Source organism: Mus musculus, chromosome 15 (genome assembly GCF_000001635.26).
Source record: "Mus musculus strain C57BL/6J chromosome 15, GRCm38.p6 C57BL/6J".
Classification (NCBI taxonomy): domain Eukaryota; kingdom Metazoa; phylum Chordata; class Mammalia; order Rodentia; family Muridae; genus Mus; species Mus musculus.
Window position 1 is genome coordinate 81,173,932 of NC_000081.6, and position 26,690 is coordinate 81,200,621.

Below are 26,690 nucleotides of genomic sequence, written 5' to 3' on the forward strand. Positions count from 1 at the left end.
TTGGGTTTGATTTATGCAGCATGAGGGATTTCAGCGAAGGCCTTGAACTAAGCCAACATTCCACCAGTGAAATAAATCCCCAGCCTTTGGTTTTACATAGCAGAGACAGATGTAGCTCAGGCTGGCCCTGAACTTCAGATCTTCTTGACTTTGATTCTCAAGTGCTGGGATGACAGATGACTTGATAGGGACTCTTAAGCTTAAGCTCCCAGTTACTCAAGCATACATTCAGGCTCTCATGAAGATATTCTGTCGACATCTAATGTCCATAATCACTCCACCCTGGCAGAGAAAGCCAGTTTACATAATGTGAATGTGCTGGATTCCAGTCACTGAAAAAGCCTAAGAGCAGGCTGCTGGACGCGCTGTGCAGCTGCGACGGACAACACTGACAAGTGTATACCAGGACCTAGGGCTTCTGTAGGAAGGCAGAAATCTTAGTCCAGCCTGTGCTACACACCAAGACCCAAACCAAAAGATAAATAAATGTTTTAAATGGCAGAACTTCAGATTCCTAGAAGAAATTCCACCTTTGGACAGCAGCAGCAGCCTCGCCTCGACAGCCAAGTCAGTATCAAACTCGTTAAGCCAGCCCTCATAAGCACATGACCCAACCCCCGCCATAGCCTTTCAGGAGGCCTCTCGTACTGGTTGTTTCTCCAACTACTACATTTTGGTGCCTGCAAGTCAGATGTTGTGCTAAAACTGTTTAGTGTCTTTGACTTGGAAATGAAGAGGCTGAGAAGATGTTCAGAAGCATGATGGGAAGGGTCCAGATTGCCCTGAACAGGCTGCTGACAGAAGTGCACACGTGAGAGATGAATCTGTGAGGGCTCAAAAGCAAGCCAGCAGCCGCCCAGCAGAGAAGGCAGACACTGTGTGAGAGCATGTAAACATCCAGCCGGGGATGGCAGCAGCACATGCCTTAATCTCAGGGCTCCACAGGCAGAGACTGGCACATCTCTTCTGAGCTCCAGGCCAGCCAGAGGTCCATGGTGAGACCATGTCTCACAGAAGGTAAAAACACTAGAGGATATAAACATCTCCACCAGGAGAAACCAGGGCATGAACACCTTTCAGGAGAGACCGTGAGGGTTACAGGAACCTCCAGGAAACTAAGAAGGAAATGAGGAGAAACAATCTGTAGAAAAGGAAAAGAGCCGACCTGTAAAAAGTGCAACTTTCAAACACAGACTTAGTGAGATTTCTGGGCAATATCCTAACTCTGTAGCCTAGTTTTTTCTCACTGTTTACAATATCATGTAAGGGAAAACTAATGATAGGAATGTTAAATGAAAAACAGGTCTAACAACTGGAGACAAGGCTCAGTGCTTGTTACTGCTACTCGTGCAGAAGACCCACGTTTGGTTCCCAGCTATGCTGGTCAGCTCACAACTGCCTAGAGCGCCAGCTCCAAGGGATGGAGATAGATATATATATATATAGTGCCTTCTAACAGCCACGGGCACCTGCACAGACATGGCATACAGACAGACACACAAAAACATATTCAAACTTTTAAATTTCTCTTTTAAAAAAAAAAAAAAGAGAAAATCGGCCGGGCAGTGGTGACGCACACCTTTAATCCCAGCACTTGGGAGGCAGAGGCAGGTGGATTTTTGAGTTCGAGGCCAGCCTGGTCTACAGACTGAGTTCCAGGACAACCAGGGCTACACAGAGAAACCCTGTCTCAAAAAAGCCAAAAAAAAAAAAAAGAGAGAGAAAACTGACTTGATGATATAGAAAATTCTCAGTTTATCTTGATCACAAAAGATGCTAAAATTAGAGATTCACTATTAAGAAAGCAGTTGATGGAGGAAAAGCTACGGATGTGACTGAACAACCTTTCACTAGGGTTAAAGACTGTGACTCATCCAAGCCTAAGCAGAAGCTAAGAATAGAGATGAGGTTATCCAGCAAGGCTCTATGGAGGACCCTCTTGACTAATAAGAATTCCTGAGATATACACAAGAGACCCACAAAGTGTCTAAGAATGCTTTATGAGTAGAAATACTGCACACTTTGGCTTAAAGGACAAAGTGAAATAGAGATCAATCATGTCGGGACTCCATGGCTGCACCCCAGCTCTCACGTCAGGACTCCATGGCTGCACCCCAGCACTCATGTCAGGACTCCATGGCTGCACCCCACCCCTCATGTCAGGACTCCATGGCTGCACCCCAGCACTCATGTCAGGACTCCATGGCTGCACCCCAGCACTCATGTCAGGACTCCATGGCTGCACCCCAGCACTCATGTCAGGACTCCATGGCTGCACCCCAGCACTGGTGGCTATCAGAATTCTACATGGAAGAATCAGGCCAACGGAACTACTCAGAACACTGACAGGGAGGGACTTAGTTTATTTAAAGAATACCTCCCCCCCAGCCCCCCCAAGACAGGGTTTCTTTGTATCTGTAGACCAAACTCTGTACACCAACCAGGCTGGCCTCAAACTCAAGGAGATTCACCTGCCTACATCCCAAGTGCTTAAAGGTGTGCAACACTACTGCCCAGCTAGTTAAAGAGTACTTATTTATATTTATACATGTGTGGTATGGGGCTGTATGTGGGCACACACATACCACAGCACACATATGGAGGTCAGAGGACAACTTTCAGGAGTCCATTCTCTCTCTCTACCATGTGGGTCCTCAGAGATCAAACTCGGGTCATCGGGCATGGAGGTAAGTGCCTTTACCCATGTTACCCACCCACAATGGACAGGGCCCTTCTCCATCAATCACTAAGAAAGAAAATGCCCTCCAGGCTGGCCTACATCATGATCTTTGGAGGCATTTTCTCAATCTAGGTTCCCTACTCTCAGATGACCATAGGTTGGCTCAAGCTGACAGAAAACTAACCAGCACACCCAGAATTTTTTCCTAACATTTATGTAGTATATATACACGTGTGAATGTATTCATGACACAGCATGTGTGGGGGTGAATCCATTCATGACACAGCACGACTGCGGATGTCAGGATATCCTGAGGGACTGGGTTCTCTTTTACCGTGTGAATTCTGGAAATGAAGCCCAAGCCATCAGACTTGAAAGTAAGTGCCTTTATTTGCTGAGCCATCTAGTCAGCACAGCAGGGAGGAAAGTGTGACATGGGTAAATCTTGAATACGTTATGCTAAGTGAACTAAACCAACCTCAAGAGACAAATATTACATGCTTCCATAAATATGAGGTACTTACAGCAATAAAAGCACGGCAGCAGAGGTAGAGAAATGCACCAGCGAGCACAAGCACCTACTATACAAGCAGGAGGATGCAACTTCAGACCCAACACCCACAGAAAAAGCTGGACGTGTGTATGCACGTCTGCAATCCTAGTACTGCTGTGGGTATAGACAAGAGAACTGCTCGGGCCTGTGGCAGGCAGCATCACTCCAGATACACTGAGAGATCCTGAGAGAATGAAAGGAAAGTGATAGGACAGGGCACATAATGCCTTCCTCTGACCTCCGAATTGCACAGGCATGAGCACTTGTACACACTAATGTGTACACAACACACACACACATTCTAACAAAAGTATAAGACCAATTGCCAGTGCTAGAGGCAGAGGAGAAAGGGGAGTTTTATTGTTAGTGGGCATAGAGCTGCAATTCTGCAAGATAAGGGGGCTCAGGATGGAGGGTGATGATGGACAGTTGTATAATGACAAGAATGTGCCCAATACTGCTAACAATACACTAGAATATAGCTATGGTGGGAAATGTTAACTATATTTTAACTGCTTCTCAGCAATTATAATTTGGTATTAATAATACCAAATTTATTACCACTTAACAGAGGGGAAAAACCAATTCAGTTGCAAAGATACACTACTCTTCAGGTAAAGAGGAGGAAGAGCGGACACCAACGCCATAGGCAACGAGGGCAGTCTCAAGTCACAGAGAAGTCCTTCCAGACTTTGGAACCTGCCAAGTCAGGTTCTCTGTCAGGTTCTGAAAATGCCTGAGGCCCTTGCATATTCTCTCCCTCTCCCTTTCCCTCTCGATCCCTTCCTTCCTCCATCCCTCACTATGGAGACATTCATAACTGCTATACTGTGTGTGCCTCCTGCATTTGTCCCAGGAGAACAGACAGCTTCCCCCTTTGGATGACATCATGCTTTATTTTGGGGTCCAGCAACATGACTCAAAAGCACCTGCTCCAGAGCCTGACAATCTGAGTTCAATTCTTGGGAACCGCATGGTAAAAGGAGAGAGCCATGAGCTGCAAACTGCCTCTGAGCGCTACATTTGCACCGCAGCACGTGCATGTACACACGCACACACACACAAGCATGCTAAAAGGTAATTTTTTAATAATCGTAAAGAACTGGTATCTTGGAGCTGCTGATGCACAAATGAGCTCAGACTGAAGCTGTACTGAGTTGAGATTTTCAGAGCTACTGGAATGGATTAATGTATTTTAATTTGGGACAGTAAGGAACTTCTAGAGGCCAGAGAACAGACTACAAGAGGCTAAAAATGACCTCCAAATATGCCACATCCGAGTTCCTATAACCAGTGCCTGGGACTTTCTATCAAGAGGAAAAGCTGAATCTTTGTAGTTGAATTAAGGAGTTTGTAATGGGGGAGATCAGCCTGGATTGTCAGGTAGGTTCATGAGTTAAACAGTCATGGGTCCTGTAAAAGAGAAGGAAGAAAGAACTTTGACAAAAATAGAAAAAAATAGCAGTAAACGTTTCAAGGCTAATATATACTGAACACTTCTACAAACCAAGGAAAGCCAATGGCCACCAGAAGTCCCTCACCTAAAGCCTCGGAAAGAATATGGCCCTTGTGACGCTTTGATTTTGGCCAGAGAATCTGACTTCCCGCTCCTGACCTCCTCGACTGTAAAGAACGGTGAATGCAGAGACCTGTCACAACATTGTAGCACAGTAACCTAACAGAGCTGCTTAGACCTGGGCACTGTGAGGGGAGGGAAGAAGTGAGGTGATGACAGATGTGTGTGCTGAAGACAGAATTAACAACACTGCTGCGGACTGCCTCGTGTGAAGTAGGAGACACTGAGGAGAGGACAAGGCTCTAGCCTGAAGTCAGCCACCTCAGGAAACTAGGGAGAACGTGCTGACTCCGCAACACCCACGTCAGGGCAACCACCGTGAAAACTGTTTAGTTGACTGAGGCTGGACACAGAGAGAGGATTCTCATCACTGACTCTGATCACTGCTCTGCTTTTTCTGGTTTTCTTACTGGCTGAATATTGTCCTTGCCATGTTTAGCTCTACTCTTCTATACATGAAAATTCAAACAAGAACATTATAGATCTGCAAGAAAATATGTTGAAGGGCACGTGAGCCACAGGAAATATATTTAGAACTCTGTCCTTTAAGCCTAAAGAGACAAGATCAGAAAGTGGAGTTCCATTCATCTGTTGAGTGTTTACTGAGCACCTACTACCCAGCATGACAGCCACTATGCTGATGCTGAGCATAGAACAGCAGGAGAGAGATAACTTTGGTCCCTAACATCACAGAAAGACAGGCGTAAGTAACTAGGCAAGGGGCGAGAGATGGGACACAGTAAAGTACTTGCCTCTAAGGTGTGAGGGCCTGAGTTCATACTACAAAAACCATGTTAAAAACAAACAACAAACAAACACAGGGCACAGTAACACATGCCTATAAGCCTAGCAGTGTGGAGATGGGGTGCGAGAGAGGCACACCACTGAAAGCTCACACCAGCTAGTGTAGCCTACTTGGCAAAGTTCCAGACCAATGAGACCCTGTGGAAAACAAGAGCGGGAAGTCACCTGTGGGCCACTTCTGGCTGGCAACTTGACTACATCTGGTATGAACTCAAACCTAAGTGGCTGGGCACACCTGTGAGGGATTTTTCTTAAATCACTTCAAGTAGGAAAACCCAGATCTTTTGAGGCAGAAAGAGCCACCTTTAATCTGGACACACCTGCTGGCAGCCAACATAAAGGACAGGGAAGGAGTCCTTTGCTCTTTACCTGCTTGTTCTGGCTCTTGCTGGCAAGTGTAGTTCTCCACTGACTGCAGACCCTATGTCTGCAGGATTCCAGCATATACTCAAGGCCAGCTGAAACACCTAGCCTTGTGGACTGAAAAACTACTGGATCCTTGGACCTTCCTTTGGTAAAAAGTCATTTTTTTTGTTTGTTTGTTTTTGGTTTTTTTGTTTTTTCGAGACAGGGTTTCTCTGTATAGCCCTGGCTGTCCTGGAGCTCACTTTGTAGACCAGGCTGGCCTCGAACTCAGAAATCCGCCTGCCTCTGCCTCCCGAGTGCTGGGATTAAAGGCGTTCGCCACCACGCCCGACTAAAAAGTCATTTTTTGACTGACTGGACCACAACCTGTAAGCCACTCTAATAAATACCCTTCATATGTGTGAATGTGTGTGTACATAAGTATACATATACATACACATATATGTACATATATGTGACTATGTACATACATTATATATGTATATATACACAGAAAGAAAGATTCATTTTATAAATTCTGTTCCTCTAGAGAACCCTGACTAATCAAGTACCTGAGGAATGAGACCAACATTATTCTCTGACCTCCATACAAATGTGCACATGTGCAGCATACAAACACACACACACACACACACACATATGCAAAGTGACTTTGGCTAGTGCTACTAGAAAAGCTCTAGTAGGGGCTAAGAGAAATAAGCCCACATTAAATGACTCTCGTGCGCTAAACCCTTACACGGAACCATTTAGCTCTCACAAGTATCCTATGAGGAAATGGAGATTCTAAACCCTTGCCCAAGATCCCAGAGCTGGTAAACAGCAGAGGCAGACAGAACACGGGTGCATGTGGTCCAGTCTGATGGCTGGGGAGACCTGCCACACGGGAAAGGCGGGCGGGCCGGCGAGCAGCGAGAATGCTAACTTCCAAGGGCTTCGGCTCCAGTAAGAGCCTTCTGAGTTTTCTATGCTCACTTCATAAAGGTGAGTGTTGCAGAGCATTCAAAAGTCCCTTACCACTCTCCAAATAGAACAAAGGTACACTGGAATTAGCTCAGTTTTATTTAGGCACCCAACAGGTTACTAGACATGTTGAATATAAAATGCCGTGGACAGCTTGCCCAAATTGCCCACGTTATGTCCAGTCTTCAAGCATTTTGGGTTTTTTTAAGGATTATCTTCAGAATCAGCTTTTAGATAAATGTTATAAGAAAGCATTGTAATTGTGCCACGGCATTCCTGATTTAGAATAATTGCCTGACTCAATGTACAGAGATCAATACAGACACAAAATGAACCATGCCATCCTATGAGCCACTACTAAAATGTATTTCATTTCAAAATATTAATAGCATGTTTTCATTTGCTGTGCCCCCATTCCAGGCCATCCTTTCTCACTTTAAAAACAGAGGTGAAAAAAAGAGTCTGGGCAGAAAGAGACACAGCAGCAGCGTGAAGCAGCCACTGATTTACAAACCACAGTAGCACTGCCCCCATGAATGCCATTACCCTGGGATGCTTCTGCAGAGGGAAGCCCTAACTGGGACTCCCCCTCTGAGGCAGGAAACTGTGACCTGAAGGCCAGGCTTGCCTAACAAGCTCAAGGTCAGCCTAGGCTACAAAGCAAAATCCTGTCCCAATCAATCAATCAAGATAAAAATACAATATAGCTACTGTGGTGACGTACTACTTTAACCCCAACATTCAGGAGGCAAAGGAAGGCTGATCTAAAACAGTGATCATCACTGACAGCAAAGGTTTAAAAATAACTTTTGTTTGTTTGCTGTTTTGGGAGTTTTGTTTTTGTTTTTGTCAGGGTTTCTCTGTGTAGCTTTGGCTGTCCTAGAACTCATGCTGGCCTCAATTCAGAGAACACAAGAGACCCACTTGCCTCCACCTCCCAAGTGCTGGATTAAAGGCCTGTATCACAGCCTCCAAACAAAATAACACAGTTTTAATGTCTACATTCCTGCCTCACCTCAGCTTTTTCCTTCTGAATCTCATGTTGCCCAAGTTGGCCTCTCCTCCCCAGTCTAAAATTATAAGTATGTGACACCAGACCTGATCTATGTGATCCTGGGGATTGGCCCCAAGAATTTGTGCATGCCAGGAAAACACTCTACTAACTGAACTATATCCCTAGCTCCTTACTTCTACTTTGTAAAGGAAAGATAGCACACATATGGCAAACTAAAAAAATATCCATCAAATTTCTACATATAAAATCAAGAAGCAGGGTGTGGTGGCACACGCCTTTAATTCCAGCACTCAGGAGGCAGAGGCAGGCGGATTTCTGAGTTCAAGGCCAGCCTGGTCTACAAAGTGAGTTCCAGGACAGCCAGGGCTACACAGAGAAACCCTGTCTCAAAAAAAAACAAACAAAAAAAAACCCTAAAGTGTCAAGCATCATTAACACCAAAGGCAACATGGTATATCCTAAAGTATGAAGAGAAGAAAACTTTCCATGTCCCTGTAAATTTTTGTGGTAGTGAAAATATGTACAAACTAACCATGACAGAGAGACCCTGGCATCACTTACACAATTTACAATTAAAAAGACACTGAAACACTAACAAAAAAATTCTAAACATTTGGACATTATAGTACGCCCATATTTGGTTAAGTATTTATTAAGTGGTTTAAGATGAGAAGTCTCCACTGCAGGAATGACAACTAAACACACATAAGGAATGGGACCAGGAGACTCTCTGAAGTTAGAACACCTTGACTACTGTCACAAAGAACTCTCACTCTGACACTTCCCACTAACCACGCAGAGACCGCACAGGAACAGCCAGAGACATGAGGGGGTGGCCAGGATAGCTCACTAATTCAGACACTAGGGTCCAAACGCTGGCTGTGACCTCCTAAGTTGGCTCCTCTCTCAGCACTGTTTACCACTTAGGTCACAGACCCACTGTTGAGAACTGATGATGATCACACAACACCCCAATAAGGAAGAGTCACTCTAGTGCTGCCCTTACACTTTCTTTGGTCATTTATTTTTATGTTATGTGCACTGGCGTTTCGCTTGCATGTATGCAGAGTGAACCTGTCAGGTCTTAAGAGTTACCATTATGAGCTGCCATGTAGGTGCTGGGAACTGAACCTAGGTCCTCTGGAAGAGCAGCCAGTGCTCTTAACTGCTAAGCCATGTCCCTAGACCCCAGCCCTTAAACTTTTGATGTAACTTTATTGGCTACTGGACTTGGAGAGTCAGACATTTTTCATATTATATACATTATGATTCAATTTTTTAAATATTGGAGCAAAAATGTCAAAGAATCAAAGCCACCAAGATGACAGAGACCTGTAAACAGCACATCTGTATCAAAGACAAAAAAACTGAAGAACACTCTCAGTTTCAAAATGAACTATCCAGAGCAGTGACCCCAGCGCTGGGAAAGCACAGGGAGGAGGGTCACAAGTTCAAGGCTAAACTCAGCCATATTTTAACTTCAAGGCCAATCTGGAGTTAAAAAATAAAAAATTCATGATCTGCTCATCAGGTCTCATTTGCAAGAGAGATTCCTAAATGTATATATTAAGAGTGAGGACCAAGCATGGTGGAGCACTTCTTTAATCCCAGAACTTGAGAGGCAGAGGCAGGCGGATCTCTGAGTTCCAGACCAGCCTAGTCTACAGCGGCAGTTCCAGAGCTACACAAAGAGACCCTGTCTTGACCACCACACCCCATCCCCAAATAGTGAGGAGCAACAAACCAAACACAAAAATAAAAATAAGATATTTGGGGGGAAAAAAGAGAGAGACTTTTCAGAGCACTCCTTCCAAGGACTATACAGTGCCCTCATCACTGGGTCCACGTAGCTTAACCACAGTGGGGGAGTGGCCCAGACTCAGCTATTGATCCCTCAAATCACTTCACCTGAAAAACTACACCATGAAAAGGTTGAACGTCAACAACTGAACAGAACTGAGACCACTTCAGGCGCTCCCCTCCTGGCCCCGTGGCCCCTGCAGACAATGAGTCTAATGTCTTCCCTCTCCAGACAGGACAGAGTTAATTAAGGTGTGGTGGCTGAGGCTTATGGGAGCAAGAGGATCAGGAAACAGGATACTGGAGAAATGACAGCAGGTCTATGTATGAGGTACCTGGATCATGTCACATAAAAATATCCAGGTGTCCTTGTCACACACAAAAATAAAAATCTGACCCATATTTTCCTGTTAGACAAAAATCATGACTTTGTGGTTTCAGAGGCCCAGATCGTTTAATCCATTTCTGTTTCCACGAGTTAGTTTCATCCCGAGGCAATCCACGGAAAAGGACTAATGTCTGTGAGGGGTCTGTCCCTTCCTGGAGGGGGATTGTCACACTATCTGTTCTTTCAATTCCTAAACTTCTACACTCCACACTGGCAGCTCCTTTTGCTTTCTGTGCCTTTAAGATTCCCTCAGAGTAACCTCTCCTGAAGTCTTAGCCACAGCTTTTCTCATCCTATGTCCTTCCTTTCGCCTCTTAGTTCTCTTCCAGCACCTCTAGGTACTGCATCTGAACCCACTCTGCAGAAGGATGACCCAGCACCTCTAGGTACTGCATCTGAACCCACTCTGCAGAAGGATGACCCAGCACCTCTAGGTACTGCATCTGAACCCACTCTGCAGAAGGATGACCCAGCACCTCTAGGTACTGCATCTGAACCCACTCTGCAGAAGGATGACCCAGCACCTCTAGGTACTACATCTGAACCCACTCTGCAGAAGGATGACCCAGCACCTCTAGGTACTGCATCTGAACCCACTCTGCAGAAGGATGACCCAGCACCTCTAGGTACTGCATCTGAACCCACTCTGCAGAAGGATGACCCAGCACCTCTAGGTACTGCATCTGAACCCACTCTGCAGAAGGATGACTCAGCACCTCTAGGTACTGCATCTGAACCCACTCTGCAGAAGGATGACCCAGCACCTCTAGGTACTGCATCTGAACCCACTCTGCAGAAGGATGACCCAGCACCTCTAGGTACTGCATCTGAACCCACTCTGCAGAAGGATGACCCAGCACCTCTAGGTACTGCATCTGAACCCACTCTGCAGAAGGATGACCCAGCACCTCTAGGTACTGCATCTGAACCCACTCTGCAGAAGGATGACTCAGCCATTCACAGGACAGTCTAAGGGAAACACACACCTTTAGCAAGCAACCGTGCTCTTGCTTTAACTGTGCAGTTAAACTCAAAGCTGGGGGAAGGTGAGGTGGGTGTGGTGGTGTGTGCCTCTAATCCCAACACCAGGAGGTAGAAGCAATGGGCTCTTGAGAGTTCAAAGTCAACCTGACTACTCACTGGATTCCAGGACAAGACTCCATTTTCAAACAAAACAAATGAACTAGCACTGCACTGGACTTTGCAAAATCAACATTATCTATCCTATGGGAGGCAACCAGATGGGGCTGGGCATAAAGGCATCTACCACCAAGTCTTGACGACCCGAGTTCGATCTCCAGGATCCACAGGTGGAAGGAAAAATAAAAACTGCAAGTTATCCCCTGGCCACACCACACACACACACACACACACAGAGAGAGAGAGAGAGAGGGAGAGAGAGAGAGAGAGAGAGAGACACAGAGAGAGACAGAGAGAGAGAGAGAGAGAAATGAATATGAATTATCTAGACTAGTTGAACTAGAAAAACAAACCCAACTACCAATAGCTGACATTTAAATGCATCCTTCTGAATAAAAAAAAAAAAATTGACAAGTCATTCATTCATCTTTCAGATCCAGCCTCATGTACTCACATCAACATATACGTCACTGCCAAGAACCATAAATCATGACAATGGGATGGAAAGTTATTCTGAGAAGTTTACACTTTTTAACCCCATTTTAACAATATAAAATGTATACTATCTTCATCCCCATTTTACAGCTAGTGAGTCACAAAAAGACAAGCAAGAGCATCAGCTACGGAACCAGGAGTGGGGCCACGCTCCCCCAGCCACAGAACCAGGAGTGGGGCCACCGCTCCCCCAGCCACAGAACCAGGAGTGGGGCCACCGCTCCCTCAGCCACAGAACCAGGAGTGGGGCCACCGCTCCATCAGCCACAGAACCAGGAGTGGGGCCACCGCGCCAGCCCAGCCAGTCCGACTCTAGTATTTACACTATTAATACTCTTCAGCTGCCTGCCTATCATTCTAACTTATCATTTTCTCCAGTACCAGGCAAACAACTCCACCTTACTTTACAGAGAAGACCAAATATTTGCCCTTAATGTTAATGGTGACAGACTGCTTAAAATGTTTCATATATACTGAGGGTGTGGCTGAGTGGGACAGTACTCATCTAGCCCTGCATGAAGCCCTGGGTCCTAAATCCAGCATCTCAGAATCCTTACCTCCTGGCACTCATTTCTTATACCATCCCTTCCCCCAATGTATAAGAAACACTGGAGAAATGATAGTATGTGACCGCTAAACCTAAAGCACAAACCCAGGAGAGCATTCGGCAAACTCTGTGGAAAAGGCACTACGAGGAAGAACTGAGTCAACCCTCTAGAAAGCCTGCACCACCAAACTGTCAGCTCCATGGGCAGTCACGTGGAAGAGGATCCATCAGCCTCAGTTGAGCTCTCAGATAACTACCCCACCACCTAACACGCTGCAGTCTCTTTCAAGACCCTGACCCACTCAGCCAAGCTGCCCTCAAGTGCCCGACTCACAGGAGGCAGAGCAGGCAGATTTCACGAGTTCGAGGCCAGCCTGGTCTACAGGGTGAGTCCCAGGATGGCCAGAGCTACCTTATCTTGAAACACCTCCCACCCCCCACCCCCCAAAATACTGACTAGTTCACTGATTTTCTTGTTTAGGGGGTTGGTGGGTTGTTTTGTGGGTTTTTCTCTTTTTAATATGTGTCTGTGAATGTGGTGTGTGCATAAATATGTAGGTGCACAAGAATGCAGAGGCCAGAGACTGCTGCCTGAGGTCTGTGGGTGCTCTCTGTCTTATTCCTTTAAGGCAGGGTCTCTCCCTGAACATGAAGCTTGCTTCCCGCCTCCCACCCCACACAGGAAGCCCCAGAGATCCTCTTGTCTGCCTCTGCCTCAGTTTTGGGGTCACTGGCATTGGTGGGACCATGCCCAGCTTGTTTCATAGGTGCTGAAATCCAAACCTGGCCTCCTCTTGTTTTCTTTCAAAGCAAAGGCTCTTTACTGCTGAACCACCTTTCCAGCTCTGTTTTATTTTCTTAAGAAAAGCTGCCCTTGAACTCTCCATCTTCCTGTCTTGGTTTCCTGAATTATGGAGCTATAGGGGTAAGTCACCATGCCCGGTAAGTTTTCTTGATTTCCAGACTGCATAAAGACCTCTCACATCGACAGTGACCATCTTCCTTCCTCTGTCTGTCCATCTGTAAGTCATGCCTTATGTTCACCCCATGTCTGCAACCATCAATGTCTTTTCTTTTTTTAAAAACTTTCTAATCAAAATCCAACAGAAAGCATGGCACAGTGGCACACAGCTTTAACCCCAGCATCTGGAATGGCACTGGCAAGTGAATCTCTGAGTTTGAGGCCAGCCTGGTCTACATAGTGAGTTCCAAGATAGCCAGGGCTACACAGTGAGATTTTGTCTTGAAAAATAACTCAACTTTAGTATTCTCTCAGGCAGAAGACAAATGTCCCATGTGTCAATGAGCCCCAACTCTCATCCCAAGCACACACATTTTATACAGAGTAAATATTTAATTCATGTTAACTTTATACTCAACAGGTTTTGCAGAGCATCTACTATGTCTCAAGAAGAACCTTTGGAGCTAGGATCGAAAGAAAACAAGCTGAGCATGTGGGTACTGTAGCCCCAGTCAGTCAGGAATCTAATAGAGAGGATAACAAACGGTAGCCTAGTTCAAGGCCCAGCCTGGGCATGTAACAAGAACTTTCCTCAAGACAGGGAGTGGAAGGGAGAGAAGATGAACTGGATACGGTGGTTCATACCTATAATTCCTGCACTTAGGGGTCTGGGGCAGGGGCAGGGGAAGATTTCCCTGAGTTCTAGGCTCCATGGTCACTTCCAAGTCAGCCTAGGTTGCAAGAGGGAAATCTGTCTCAAAAACCACAGGGCTGGTAGAGTGTTCTTGCAAACATGAAGCCATGTATTCAAACACCAGCCCGGGAAGGGGGCAAAAGAGCCTGAACCAATGCCTTTTACATAGTGGGCATCAAGGAATGCTATTAAACAGTAGTTCTTACCTTCCTAATGTTTTGGGCCTTTAGTTCTTCACATTGAGGTGACCCCAACCATAAAATTGTTTTTGTTGCTACTTCATAACTATGATTTTGCTACTGTTATGAATTGCAATGTAAATATTTTTGGAGGCAGTTTGCCGAAGGGGGGTGGCGGGTCATGACCCACAAGTTGAGAATCACTGTTATAGACTGTCCGGTTTCCTTCCTTTTGTCTGGCCCAAGCGCTCATAACTGTTTCTGGAATGTCAGGAAGCCAAGCTCATTTTCTTCCGTCTGGGATGGTCTTTATCTTGTTCAGTGGAATTAAGACACACCTCAAACGCCATCTCTCTTTAAGCTTTCCCACCAATTCAATTATCTTTTTTAAAGCTGTCTTGACATTCTCCTACAATTCTGGGTTTGCACTCAGACTTTATTTCACCTTACTCTAACCACCTGTCACTCACTCTTTCTGCCCCTCGAGACCAAGGACTGTATCTGACTCACCTTGATCTCAGCTCAGAAAAACACCTGGCACATTACATGCCTGGAACAAAAGGTCTGCTGAATGAATAAATGAAGTCATTACTTTAGAAGTGTCCATAATTACTACTGGGTGACCCAAACTTTATGGTTTTGCCCTTTATGGGCTAAGATCCTGTTTTATACTTTTCTGAATCCCGCCCTCGCAGCATTTGGCAGAGTATTAAGGACATGGAAAGTCTGCAGTAAATACTTTTGGATGATAGGAGACACCTCTCTCTCTCATGATTTAAAAACTTCCCCTAGTGAACGTGACTCTGGAAGGCCTTGTTAAAAAGGACACTTCTCAAAAATTCGGGCAAAGAACTGAACGAAATTCAAGCCCTGGACTACAGACATTTTTCTTTGGATCTCTCTCTGAAGAAAGCAGTAGCAGTCTGTGTCTTTCCAAGGCTCAGGCCTTTAATCCCAGCACTCAGAAACCAGAGGCACGCAGAACTCTGGATTCAAGGCCAGCCTGATCTACTTAGTAAGTTCCAGGCCAGCCACAGCTACACAGTGAGACTTTAAAAACAAAACAAAACAAAAAACAGCCAGCTATCAGGAAGCCCTCTGATTTGCTATGAAAGAAACAAACACCAGTAGATGAAACTCAGTTTAACTTTCAGCCAAGGGTTCCCCTCCCTACAGGGATGGGGCTGTGGGCCAGTTGGCTGTACCATTTTACCCCTGGAAGGCAGTTCATTTTCAACAATAAAACTTCATAAGTGGACTTTTTTTGGTGGAAGGGGCTTCTACAGTAAAGCCCTTAAGTTTGACTTCTTGAACATAAAGATCAGGCTACAGGCTTTGGCTTCAGATCTCGAAAACTTACAATTTGGGGACATTCCGGACACTTTATGGATTTTAAAACTATGTGAACCCATGAAGCATAGGTGTAATTTCATCATATTTAAGTAATGAAGTTCACATTCTTAGTCTTCACACACTTTATGCCAAAGTATTCGGGCAAGCAGTAAACTGACCACCAGTCTGTCCTTTGGTTCTGTCATCTAACAAAGAGAAATCCTGACAAAGACAAGCTATACTGTACTCACACACCTATCCAGCAGTTCTCAACATCAGGATACTCGTCTTTTCTTGGATCCCTTCCTTGTATGTGTTGAACACCATTCCAAGCGTTTTATTACGAATTCTTTCATTTACTGTCTGCATTCCAATGTAATAGGTATTGTTAGTTCCATTTTCCAGATAAGCAATCTAAACGTAGGTTTGATAATCTAACAGGGAAAGCTCCAGCACTAACCACTCTATAGTATTAGTGTTTTCTTATGGAGCGAGGAGGGCGGAAGTCATCAAAGGTACATAGACAAACAGTCACACACACATACACACACACACACACACACACACACACACACACACACACACACGCGAGACGGACACTTCTTTGGCGGTCAAGTTTCAAATCTGCGGAGCCCTGCAGACCTGGAGGCACCCATGCTGCTATATGGTCGTCAGGTCCAGGTGAACCTCCTTGCCACGAGAAGCCTGCGGATTGCACCTGGATCCTCCAGGTTTGCACAAGGGCCGGGAGAAAGCGCTCGACCGGTCGGTCCCAAGCAGATTACACACACTCGGGGAGCAGCCAGGGCGGGAACCTAGCTGCTCCCTAGCCAGCACAGCCCTGCAAGGCGGTGCACAGGTGCACGGTCGCACTCGACTGTCCTGTCGAGTGACCAGGGCTTTGAGACCCCAGCCCCTTGGGAAAGGGCGGGACTGGAGTGGAGGACTGCGGGAGGCAATCCCGGGCTCGGAGCCTACAGCGGCCGGCCGGTCCAGGGCACACGCGGAAGGGTCGAGGGGAGAAAGGATGCTCGAGCGGGGCGGGGCCGGTGGGGGAGGGGGACCCTGCCCGAACTCTCACTCACCGCCTCGTTCGCCTCCTGGCCCGGGCTCCGCGGCTCGCCCCACTCCGGTGCCAGCCGCTCACGTATCCTCCCGAGCCTCTAGTACCAGTCAGACTGCACCAAGTTAGGGAGAGGTCCGCGCAAGCCGAGGGAGCGTGGCGAGCGGGAACGAGGGGGTGGGGAGGGTGGGACGGTCGTTCTTGCCGCCGGGGACACCGCAGACACGACCGCCGCCGGCTCCACTCAGCCACGGAAGCTGCGGGCCCTCCCACCACTCCGGGTCCCGCCTCCGCACCCTCCCCCCTACCCGCCTGGGAGCGACAGCCGTATCGACCAATCAGAAACCTAGCGCCGTTAGGGCTAGCCCGATTTAGGGGGCGTTCGCCGAAGGAAGAGGAACGAGGGAGGCTAGTACGGCGGCGCGACTTCTGTGACTGACATCATAGCGCAGCCAATCGGTAACTGAGAGATGACTTCATCGCTGAAGGAAGTCTGGAACTGGCGGAGCGGCCGCCAAGAGGTGGGAGGAGGTCGGCGATGAGCCGGGGGGCGGAGTCTGGGTCTTAAAGAAACCGTAACACATCTGATCACCCTGTCAAAGGGTGACCGCGGAGCTAGCTACCTAGGGTTCGGTGCCCAGCCTGGAGGTTTAATGCAAAAATCCTGCAGTCTTCATCTTGGTCCTTCCTCCTGTCTTTGCTCCGCCGGGACTCCCAAGTCGATTATTTCACATTCGCATTTCCCGAAAGGACACAATAAATGCCGCTCTGGCCTGGAGCCCTGAACTCTGTCATGTCCCTGCCCTTCCGTGGCCAAGCGCTTTTTTTCTCTGAGTCGGTTCTCCTCCGGTAAAAGGACTGACACCTACCTGCCTAGACTGTTGAGATTATTTATCAACAGCGGAAGCGCTTGCAGCTGGAGGGAAAGAGTTGAATGAACCCAGATTTTATCCGGGGCCTCACTGCACTAAATGAATCTGGGCGGCTCTTCCAACTTTAAAATTCTAAACTGCTGGTGTGTAGCCTAAAAGTGTGTGTATGTCTGTGTGTGTGTGGGTGTGTGGGTGTATGTGTGGGAGAGAGAGAGAGAGCATAACTGCATAAATCCAACATTTAAAGAGACTTATCTACTAAAGCGGTGAGACTAGTTAAAGCCCACCCGGTCAAGTTGCTAAGAGCCACTATGGAGGCCCCTTTTCTGGAACACCACCCCTTCCCCCCAACAAAGGGGGAGAGCGCTGAAAAGGAGAAATAATTCGGACTTGGTGCCTTAGTGTTTCCGAAACACTTTCCCTTGGGAGATATAAACAACCGTCTATCTCCTCCTTTTAGGCCACCATCCACTGGATAAACTGAAGTATGATTGCCCCAGAGTCCAACGTGGAAAACCAGTGAGTTTATTGGGCTTGCTAAGAAATCATGGCTGGCCCCCAAAGCAGCGAGACCACCAAAAAGTTGCACCCCAGCATGGATGATGATGTCCCCATAGCTGCGTAGATGACATACACAGTTCAGTTAAACTTCCATAATCTACACAACTCTAGCCAAGTCACAAGACCTCAAGCAGCTAGGGCAAAATTGAGGACTTGAGAGATTCCTCTCCCCAATGAGCGGGGGGATGTTGGAGGAGGTAACTGGGATCCAGCAAGGATTCAGAGAAGCCCCCCCTAAGTCCTTCCGTCAATGCAGGAACATCTACAGTCAACAAGCCCAGTCTTGAGGGGCTCTTGCAAGATAGCTGTGCTTTTGCAAGGACAGAGCTGCTGGACACAAGGAAAAAGAAAGAAGGTTCTGGAGAACAGAGTCCCCAGTGTGAGAGCAAGGGTTAACACTGTAGAAGCAGAAACCCTCAGGGGCATCCTGACAGACATGGGAAGCCACAGTGACTGGAAGGAGGTAACGCATGTTACATCTCTGAGTGAGTTACTCTGTATGGCTTCCGTTCTCCCCCGGAAATCTCCCAGACTTCTCAGTGGTGTGTGGCTCTGTTGGGATAGGAGAAGGAGCTGCAACTCTCTCTATCCACTGCAGTAAGCCAGCCCGGCCCTGAGTAATTCCCAGTTATTCATCTGTAAGTCAGCTTCAAGTTCCGTACCATGTGTCTCATCACAGAACCTTGGAGGTAGCCCAGATCCTGTGGCCTCTTAGTCACACCTTCCCTCCCAAGATTAAAAAAAAAAAAAAAGAAAGAAAGAAAAAAAAAAACCACAAAAGCCCTAATAAAATTATATGTTCAATAACTATATATGCTATATAAATAAAAACTTAAAATGAAATAAGATTTTATGTATATAAGTCCTCTAACTTGCTATATGGTCAAGGATGACCTTGAACTCATGACCCTCCTGCTTTCGCGTCCCGGGTCCTGGGCTTCTGAGCACTCATCACCACACCTTGTACAACACGTAACTTCTTGAGGTACGTGTCTCACTGAGGGGTGAGACAGAGGAGATTCGGTAAACCGTAGCCTTGGGGTACCTGCGCTAAGTTGGGAGAAGCTAAGGTAATGCTTGAGAGACTTCCACAGTAGGCTGAGTCCTGACTAACAGATGACACATGCAGAGGCACCCTCAGAGGAGAAAGTCCTCCAGTCTGGAATTACTGGTGTGGTGAAGATTTCTCCAAGATAAGCCCAAGGCAGGGCATACTGGATATTGTCCACAAAGACGCAACCCTGGTGTAAGAGCCAAGGTGCAAAGGAACCACGAGTGTACGCTATTGGTTATTCAAAGAACAGTGTGCTCATTTATGGCCTTCTGCAGGGCACATTCCTCAGACCTGAAAAGCCCACCAGCTCACAAATAAACCTATTCTTCCATGAGCAACTCAAATTTTTTATTGTATACATTTTGTGTATGTATATATACATATGTATATATATTCAAAGTGCTGTATTTTTTAAATTTATAAGATTTAATGTACATGGGTGTTTTGCCTACATGTTTGTCTCTGCACCATGATCGTGCCTGGTGCTCTCAGAGGCCAGAAGAGGGTATCAGAGCTCCTGAAACGAAAATTACAGATGTTGTGAGCCACTACGTCAGTGCTGGAAACTAAGCTTAGGCCCTCTGGATGACCAGCCAGTGCTCTTAACCCCTGAGCCATCTCTCCAGCCCACTGCTGTCTTGCTTACACATGTTCTGTTTCCCTCTCATCTCTGACCTCGCCCCTACCTAGTGCTATTCTTTGGAACTACTCAGGATGGGACGCTGGAGACTTGGTGCGGTGGTTAAAAGCAGGCTCTGATTTTGGTTCTAGCAAGCATACAGGTCTGTATGTCCACCTCCAGGGGTTCCAGTGCCTCTGGCCTCTACAGGCATCTGCACACAATGCACATACCTACCCCCAACACAGACAATCACACGTAATTAAATATAATTTTAATTTTTAAAAAGTTTTGTTTATGTGTATGGTGTTTTACATGCCTGTATTTCTTAGCACCATGTGTGAGCCTTATGCTCACAGAAGCCAGAAGATGACATCGGATTCCCTGGCACTGGAGTTACAGGTGGTGGTGAGCAGCTGTGCAGGGACTGGGAGTTGAACCTGGGTCCTCTGGAAGAGCAGTCAGTGCTCTTAACCTCTGAACCATCTCTCCACACATTAAAAGAAATATTTTTGAAAGCTACACAGAATATGACTGCTTCTGCTTTCCCTCTTCCCAGTTCCATCCCCAAAGCAATGGGGGTACCATCCCTTTTCTTGTTATTGTCTCTTAGATAGCAGTTCCTATATGGCCAACTGACTTGAAGTGGGCATTCTTCATTTTGTCAGGATCTTTGGGAGACATATAATTTTTGTTGTTGTTGGTTTTGTTTGTTTGTTTGTTTTTCTTTTTTTTTAAAGATTTATTTATTTATTTATTTATTTATTTATTTATTTTATGAAAGTACACTGTAGCTGTCTTCAGACACCCCAGAAGAGGGCACCAGATCTTGTTATAGATGGTTGTGAGCCACCATGTGGTTGCTGGGATTTGAACTCAGGACCTTCAGAAGAGCAGTCAGTGCTCTTAACCGCTGAGCCATATCTCCAGCCCAGTTTGTTTGTTTTTCGAGACAGGGTTTCTCTGTATAGCCCTGGCTGTCATGGAACTCACTTTGTAGACCAGGCTGGCCTCAAACTCAGAAATCCGCCTGCCTCTGCCTCCCAAGTGCTGGGATTAAAGGCATGCACCACCACACCTCCTGGCGATATATCATTTTTGTTCTTCTAGCAAGCATTCTCTGACTCTGTCTCTCTGTCTGTCTGTCTGTCTGTCTGTCTGTCTGTCTCTCTCTCTCTCTATGTCTCTGTTTCTCTCTCTCAAACTCTCTTCCTTACCCTCTGTCCCTCTGCTGTCATAGGTACGGCTCCATCACTCACATTGCAAGAACGACCAACCACTGCAGTGTTTATTGCTACAACCACCACCACCACTCTTGTAACCAACAACAACTACATGACTACCACCATCACCATCAGCACCACCACCATCACCAATGGCAGCAGTACCACTACCACCACCAACCAGCAGCAGCCGCACGGTTAGAAAAGTCATATGACCCAAGAGAGTCCAATCAGAATGAGTCCTGAGACGTCTGTTCACCAAATGGAATGGAAATGTTCTCTTTGCTGCGACACAGGCCAGGCCTCCTGAGCTGTAGAGGGAATTATCAGCAAGAATCCCAGGCAACATAAAGCAACATCAAAGCAGACAGAGGGACTGGGATAGAACTCATTGGTAGAGCACTTGCCTTGTATACTCACATCCCCAAGTTAACACACACACACACACACACACACACACACACACACACGAGAGAGAGAGAGAGACAGAGACAGAGACAGAGACAGACAGAGACAGAGAGACACAGGAGACACAGAGAGAGAGAGCCATGGAAGAGAGAGCTTGTAATCAGAATTGATTGAGGGAGAACAAAAAGGCTGAAGAGGAAGTTGAACAACACAGGGGAAGGGAACGAACCCAGCAAGCCCTAGCTTGAGCTTGTCTTGGCCCCAATCCTCAGGGGGAGAGCTCCAACGGTCTGCAACACAGGAAACTTTTTGTGTCTCAGTGTCTCAGTCACTGGCTGAGGGCCTTGAGGGAGTGATGATCCCTGAGGCAGCTCTCTTTAACTGAGGAATTTGGGAGGAGTTGGGAATTTGGGGGCAGCAGGGGAAACCCCTTAGCAGGGGAGCATCCCTGGCAGCTGCGTGGGGAATGAATGTGCTGGGCTGAGGTGATGTGAGACGATGCCAGCTGCCCCTCCAGAGCTGGGCTTTCTACCATTGACAAATGTAATGAGTGAAATAACGGGGTGTGGCCAGGAGACAGTGAGGACATGGCCCTCCTAGATGACTGGTCTCAACTGTTATTGCAAGCTATACCTTTACATATCTGTCAACAAACTGGGTGACTATACTGATCCTTTGGCTCAAACTAACCTGAAAAGCAGTTCTTTCCACTCCACCTCCTTCTAGTTCTCTCTCTACAAACTAGTCTAAATTCACTCTTTCTTTTTGGGAGAGGAGACTGAGATGTGGTCTCATGTAGCCCAGGCTAACCTCGATGTCACTGTGTAACCAATGATGACCTTGAACTCCTAATCCTCCTGGTCCATCTTGAGTACTGAAATTATAGGCACACACCACCATGCCTGGTTTTCTCTTACATTTTTCTCAACTCTTTGAAGGTGTGTGTGTGTGGGGGGGGGTGCTGTCTCAGTACTCTGTGGCCTCATAGACAAGCCATCCAATTTTGGGCCTCCGATCATGGTCCCTGTGATGAATTCTTCAATACAAATGTAAGACTTTAAATTTAGCCTGTTAATAACCAGCATACAAGTATCATTTTTTTCTGTCTTTCTAAGACACTGTCTAACCCTGGCTGGCCTGGAACTCCCTCTGTAGACCGGGCTGACCTGAACCTCACAGAGATCCACCAGCCTCTGCCTCCTGAGATGCAGGGTGCGCAGCAACCTGCTTTTTCCATACGATCATCTCACCACTTCTGACTTCTGAAAGACAAAGCCAGTGACAGGACATCTTGACAGACTGTTGGACACGGATCCCACACATCCAACCTGGGCTCCATATGCCTAGAAAACACACCCACTTCTCCTTTCTTCTCTGTCTCTCTTCCTGGGTAATTCCCCCAAGGCTATTCTCTAGGTCTTGACTTAGCTGTCCTCCGCACACACTTTGCCTTTCTGTGGCTTCCCTCTCATTCAGGTAGGTCCTGATGCCTGCAAAGTCCCCTCCTCCCCTTGGGTTCAAATCCCAACACTCATCCCACTGCCTCCAGGAAGCCCTCAGGTATTTCTTTAACCTTGGTTTTCTCTGACACTATATAGCTCTCACTCGGCAGTGCTCGGTGATAACTAAGTCCTTAAGGGCATGATGAGGTTTACCCTGGTGATAGTCTACTGCAGTTATGATCCCCATACTCGAGATAAGGAAACTGAGGCTGAGTGAAGGTGCATACATTCCTTGCCCAAAATCACAAAGCTAAACACTAGCAAAACCAGAGATTAGAATCCTGCATACAATTTGGCAAGTATTTATTGGCTGCAAAGAGAGAGATAAAGGAAATATTTAAAGATAAAATAGTCCGGGCAAGGTAGATAATGTATGCCTTTAATTCCAACACTCAGGAGGCAGAGGCAGGAGGATCTATCACTCCAGGTTGCAGGTAAACCTGGTCTACATAGTGAGTTCCAGGCCCACCAGGGCTACGTCATGAGATCCTGCGTTAAAAAAAAAATTTTGCCATCGTTACAAACAGGCTCTACAGACAACGTGCAGCGGCCATGCTGTGAACGTGATGCGGATGAGAGCTTGAATCTGGTGAGGTCCAGAAAAGCCACTGGCAGGTTTGTTTGATAGACAGCACTGAGGTGGGGCATTTAGCTCCGAGCGCTCTGTAAACACAGGGCAGGTCTGAGGGAGATATCTGCTTTGCTTTGGGAGAGATAAGAGCTCCAATGCTTGTTTGAGGTCCTGATGTCAAAAGTAAAGAGTGCTAAAGTGAAGTGTTGTGTGCTCCTGAGGGTGGGAGCCAAACTAAGATAAGAGTTACCTGGTAAAGCTTTGCTCTCTCTCGCTCTCTCTCTCTCTCTCTCTCTCTCTCTCTCTCTCTGTGTGTGTTTGTGTGTGTGTGTGTGTTTGTGTGTGTGTGTAATGTGTTGTTGTTGACTGTGCTTCTGCTTTTTTAGACAGGGTATCATTCTGCAAGCCCAGGCCAGACTTGAACTCACGGCACTCAGCCTGCATCTGTGTCCTGAGTCCTGGGATCGTGGGTGCTATCACAGCCACCACACCCAGGCAATAGTCTGATGGCTGGATTGGAAAGACTGTGAAATGGATTTGGGGAGCCGAGGCTATAGCTTAATGGCCTTTTTATTGTTTTGGTTTTGTTTTTTTTTTTTCACTTGTAGGGGATCAAATTCAGACATTGCTAAGCAAGTAGGAGTTCTGCCACTGATTTATATTCCAAGACATATTTTCCCCCTATGATCTACAAACCCTTTCTCTTGCTCTGAAATCATCCTTGAGAAGTGGCAATCACTTTTTAGTATTCCCATAATAGCACAGTAGGGAAACTGTAGCTGGCAACAATGAATCGAATGATTCAGAGTAACGGATAGAAAGGGCTTTGAATGTTCTTAACGCAAAGTGATGGATGGACGACGGATGGATGGATGGATAGACAGACAGATGAATACATAACCCAGTTGGCTGGATTTAAGCATTGCACATTGTATATCTGAGATGGCATATCACACTGTAAACCATAAATATATACAATTATAGTGTGTCAATTAAAAAGAGTTTTTGCCTGCTGTGTGGCCTGTGTGAGGTGACACGAGAGGATCAGGAGCTTGAGGCTATCCTCAGCTAATTATTAGATTGGGCTACAGGAGATCATGTTTCAAACAACAAAAACAGCTGGGCGTGGTGGCACAGGCCTTTAATCCCAGCACTCGGGAGGCTGAGGCTGGAGGATTGCTGCAAGTTTGAGAGCAGCCTGGTCTGCATGGTGAATTTTAGGCCAGCCAGGACTATATAATGAGACCCTGTCTCAAAACAAACAACAGGGGCTGGAGAACACACAGCTTTTGCAGAGCTGAGTTAGGGCCTCAGCCACACTGTCAGGCAGCCCACAACCTCCTGACGCCCTCTTCTGGACTCCACAGGCGTTGCACCCAAGTGCACATACACATTTACACATAATTTAAAAAAATCCTTTAACTAAATGAACAATAACAACACAACAAGGCTCTATTTATAATGTTTTTGGAGTCAGGAATGGTGGTGCACACTTTAATCCGAGCACTCAGGAGGCAGATCTCTGAGTTCGAGAACAGCCTGGTCTACAATGTAAGTTCCAGGACAGCCAGGGTTACACAGAAATTTCAAAACAACAATGACAAAACAGCAAACAAACAAAAACACACAACTAGACTCCTGTTGTTATCAAGAAATACCGTAGGTTTCAAACACTTTTTATTATTTTATTTTACTTTCATTTTCAAAACAGAGTTTCTCTGTGTAGCCTTGGCTGTCCTAGAGCTCACTATATAGACCAGGCTGACTTGAACTCATAGAGACCCACCTGCCTCTGCCTCCTGAATGCTAGAGTTAAAGGTATGTGCTACCATGCCTAGCCTGGGATCTATATCTTACTCAGCACCCATGAGTCTCTCTGTGTCCCCAACGCCATTTTTCAGTCTTACCTCCATCTCACAGATAAGAAAACGCAGAGGGTCAAACAAGTAAGGTGACCAAGTGTCCCAGTTTGCAGGGACAAAATAAAGATCCAAGACAGGACAAATTTCAAAGTATCATCTACAAGATACTTTGCACACTTGAATTACATGAGCCAGGCAAACGCACAAATGTTGGAGTCTATTTTATCATCACAAGCAGTATCTCCATCTCCCAAGGGCACACAGTGTTTTTTAACCCTGGTTCTAGGAATCAGAACTCTGCCACCAGTCCCTTGCTTGGCTCTCTTTGGGGACTTCAGGAAAGAACACAGATGTAGGGTGGTTTTGTTTTTGTTTTCTATGCTGATATTTTTGTTTCTGTTTCCGTTTTGCTTGCTCAACCAGGGTAGAGATCATGCAAGCTAGATAAGCCTTCTGTCCTAAAACATATTCTTACATTGATCTGTGTATTTTGAGCCAAGCCTCCAGAGAGTCACAAAATGGATGAGTTTTCGTCTGAAGAGTGAAGGAATCCAAACTGGAAGAGTCTTTGCTGGAGGAACGCTTAACTACAGAGATCTACAGAGATCTACTTTAAAAGATGTTCTTTGGCGCCCCCTGGTGGTTATGATCACAACATCTTTTTAGAATTTTGTGGGTTTGGGTTTTTTTTTTTTTTGCTTGGTTTGTTTTGTTTTTCAAGACAGGGTTTCTCTGTGTAACCTTGGTTGGGTGTCCTGAAACTCACTTTGCAGACCAGGCTGGCCTTGAACTCACAGAGAGAGAGATGCCTAACTCTGCCTCCTAAGTGCCGGGACTAAAGTTGTGTGTCACCACCACCACCACATGGGCCCACATCTTTTTAAAATTATTAACATTTTAGTCCTTTCAAAAGAGGTAGAAACAACAGCCAAGAAAAGCTAAAGTAAAGACAAACATGAAAGTTGCATGTTTCGGCTCAGGCATGAAATCGCAGCACTTGGAGACTTAAGCAGGAGGGTTGCAGTAGTTCAAGGCAAACTGATTTATAGCATGACTTCCAGCCAGTTAAATAAGGGAACACTGTTGAAAAATAAATAAACTAAACTGAACATTAACAGGATTTTGTGTATGAGTGTATGTATGTGTGAGTGTGTGTATGTATGAGAGAAAGTGTGTGTGTGTGTGTGTGTGTGTGTGTGTGTGTGTGTGAGAGAGAGAGAGAGAGAGTATGTGTGTATATGTGTGTGTGAGAGTGTGTGTGGGTGAGTGAATGTCAGTGTGTGTGAGAGTGTGTTTGTGTGAGTGTGTATGAGTGTATTTATGAGTGCATTTCTGTGTGAGTGTGTGTGTATGTCGGTGTGAGTGTGTGTGTGTATGTGTATAAATGTATGAGTGTGTAAATGTATGAGTGTGTGTGAATGTTTATGAGAGTGTATCTGTAAGTATATGTGTGTGAGAGTGTATG

The 26,690-nt window shown here is 46.2% G+C and overlaps 1 protein-coding gene and 1 long non-coding RNA gene across 2 annotated transcripts in view; one reads left to right on the forward strand and one right to left on the reverse strand.

Moving 5' to 3' along the window:
- Mrtfa (myocardin related transcription factor A) overlaps window positions 1-16,805 on the reverse strand; it is a 178,456-nt gene extending 161,651 nt beyond the window's left edge. Inside the window, exon 1 of the mRNA NM_001082536.2 lies at window positions 16,576-16,805. The gene's annotated coding sequence lies outside the window, so the exon portion shown is untranslated. The remainder of the gene's footprint in view (window positions 1-16,575) is intronic.
- A 116-nt stretch (window positions 16,806-16,921) lies between these two features.
- Window positions 16,922-18,826, forward strand: 4930483J18Rik (RIKEN cDNA 4930483J18 gene). Its single transcript, NR_015603.1, has 2 exons — window positions 16,922-17,074; window positions 17,886-18,826. It is a non-coding gene; the product is annotated as an RIKEN cDNA 4930483J18 gene (long non-coding RNA).
- Window positions 18,827-26,690: the final 7,864 nt, after the last annotated feature.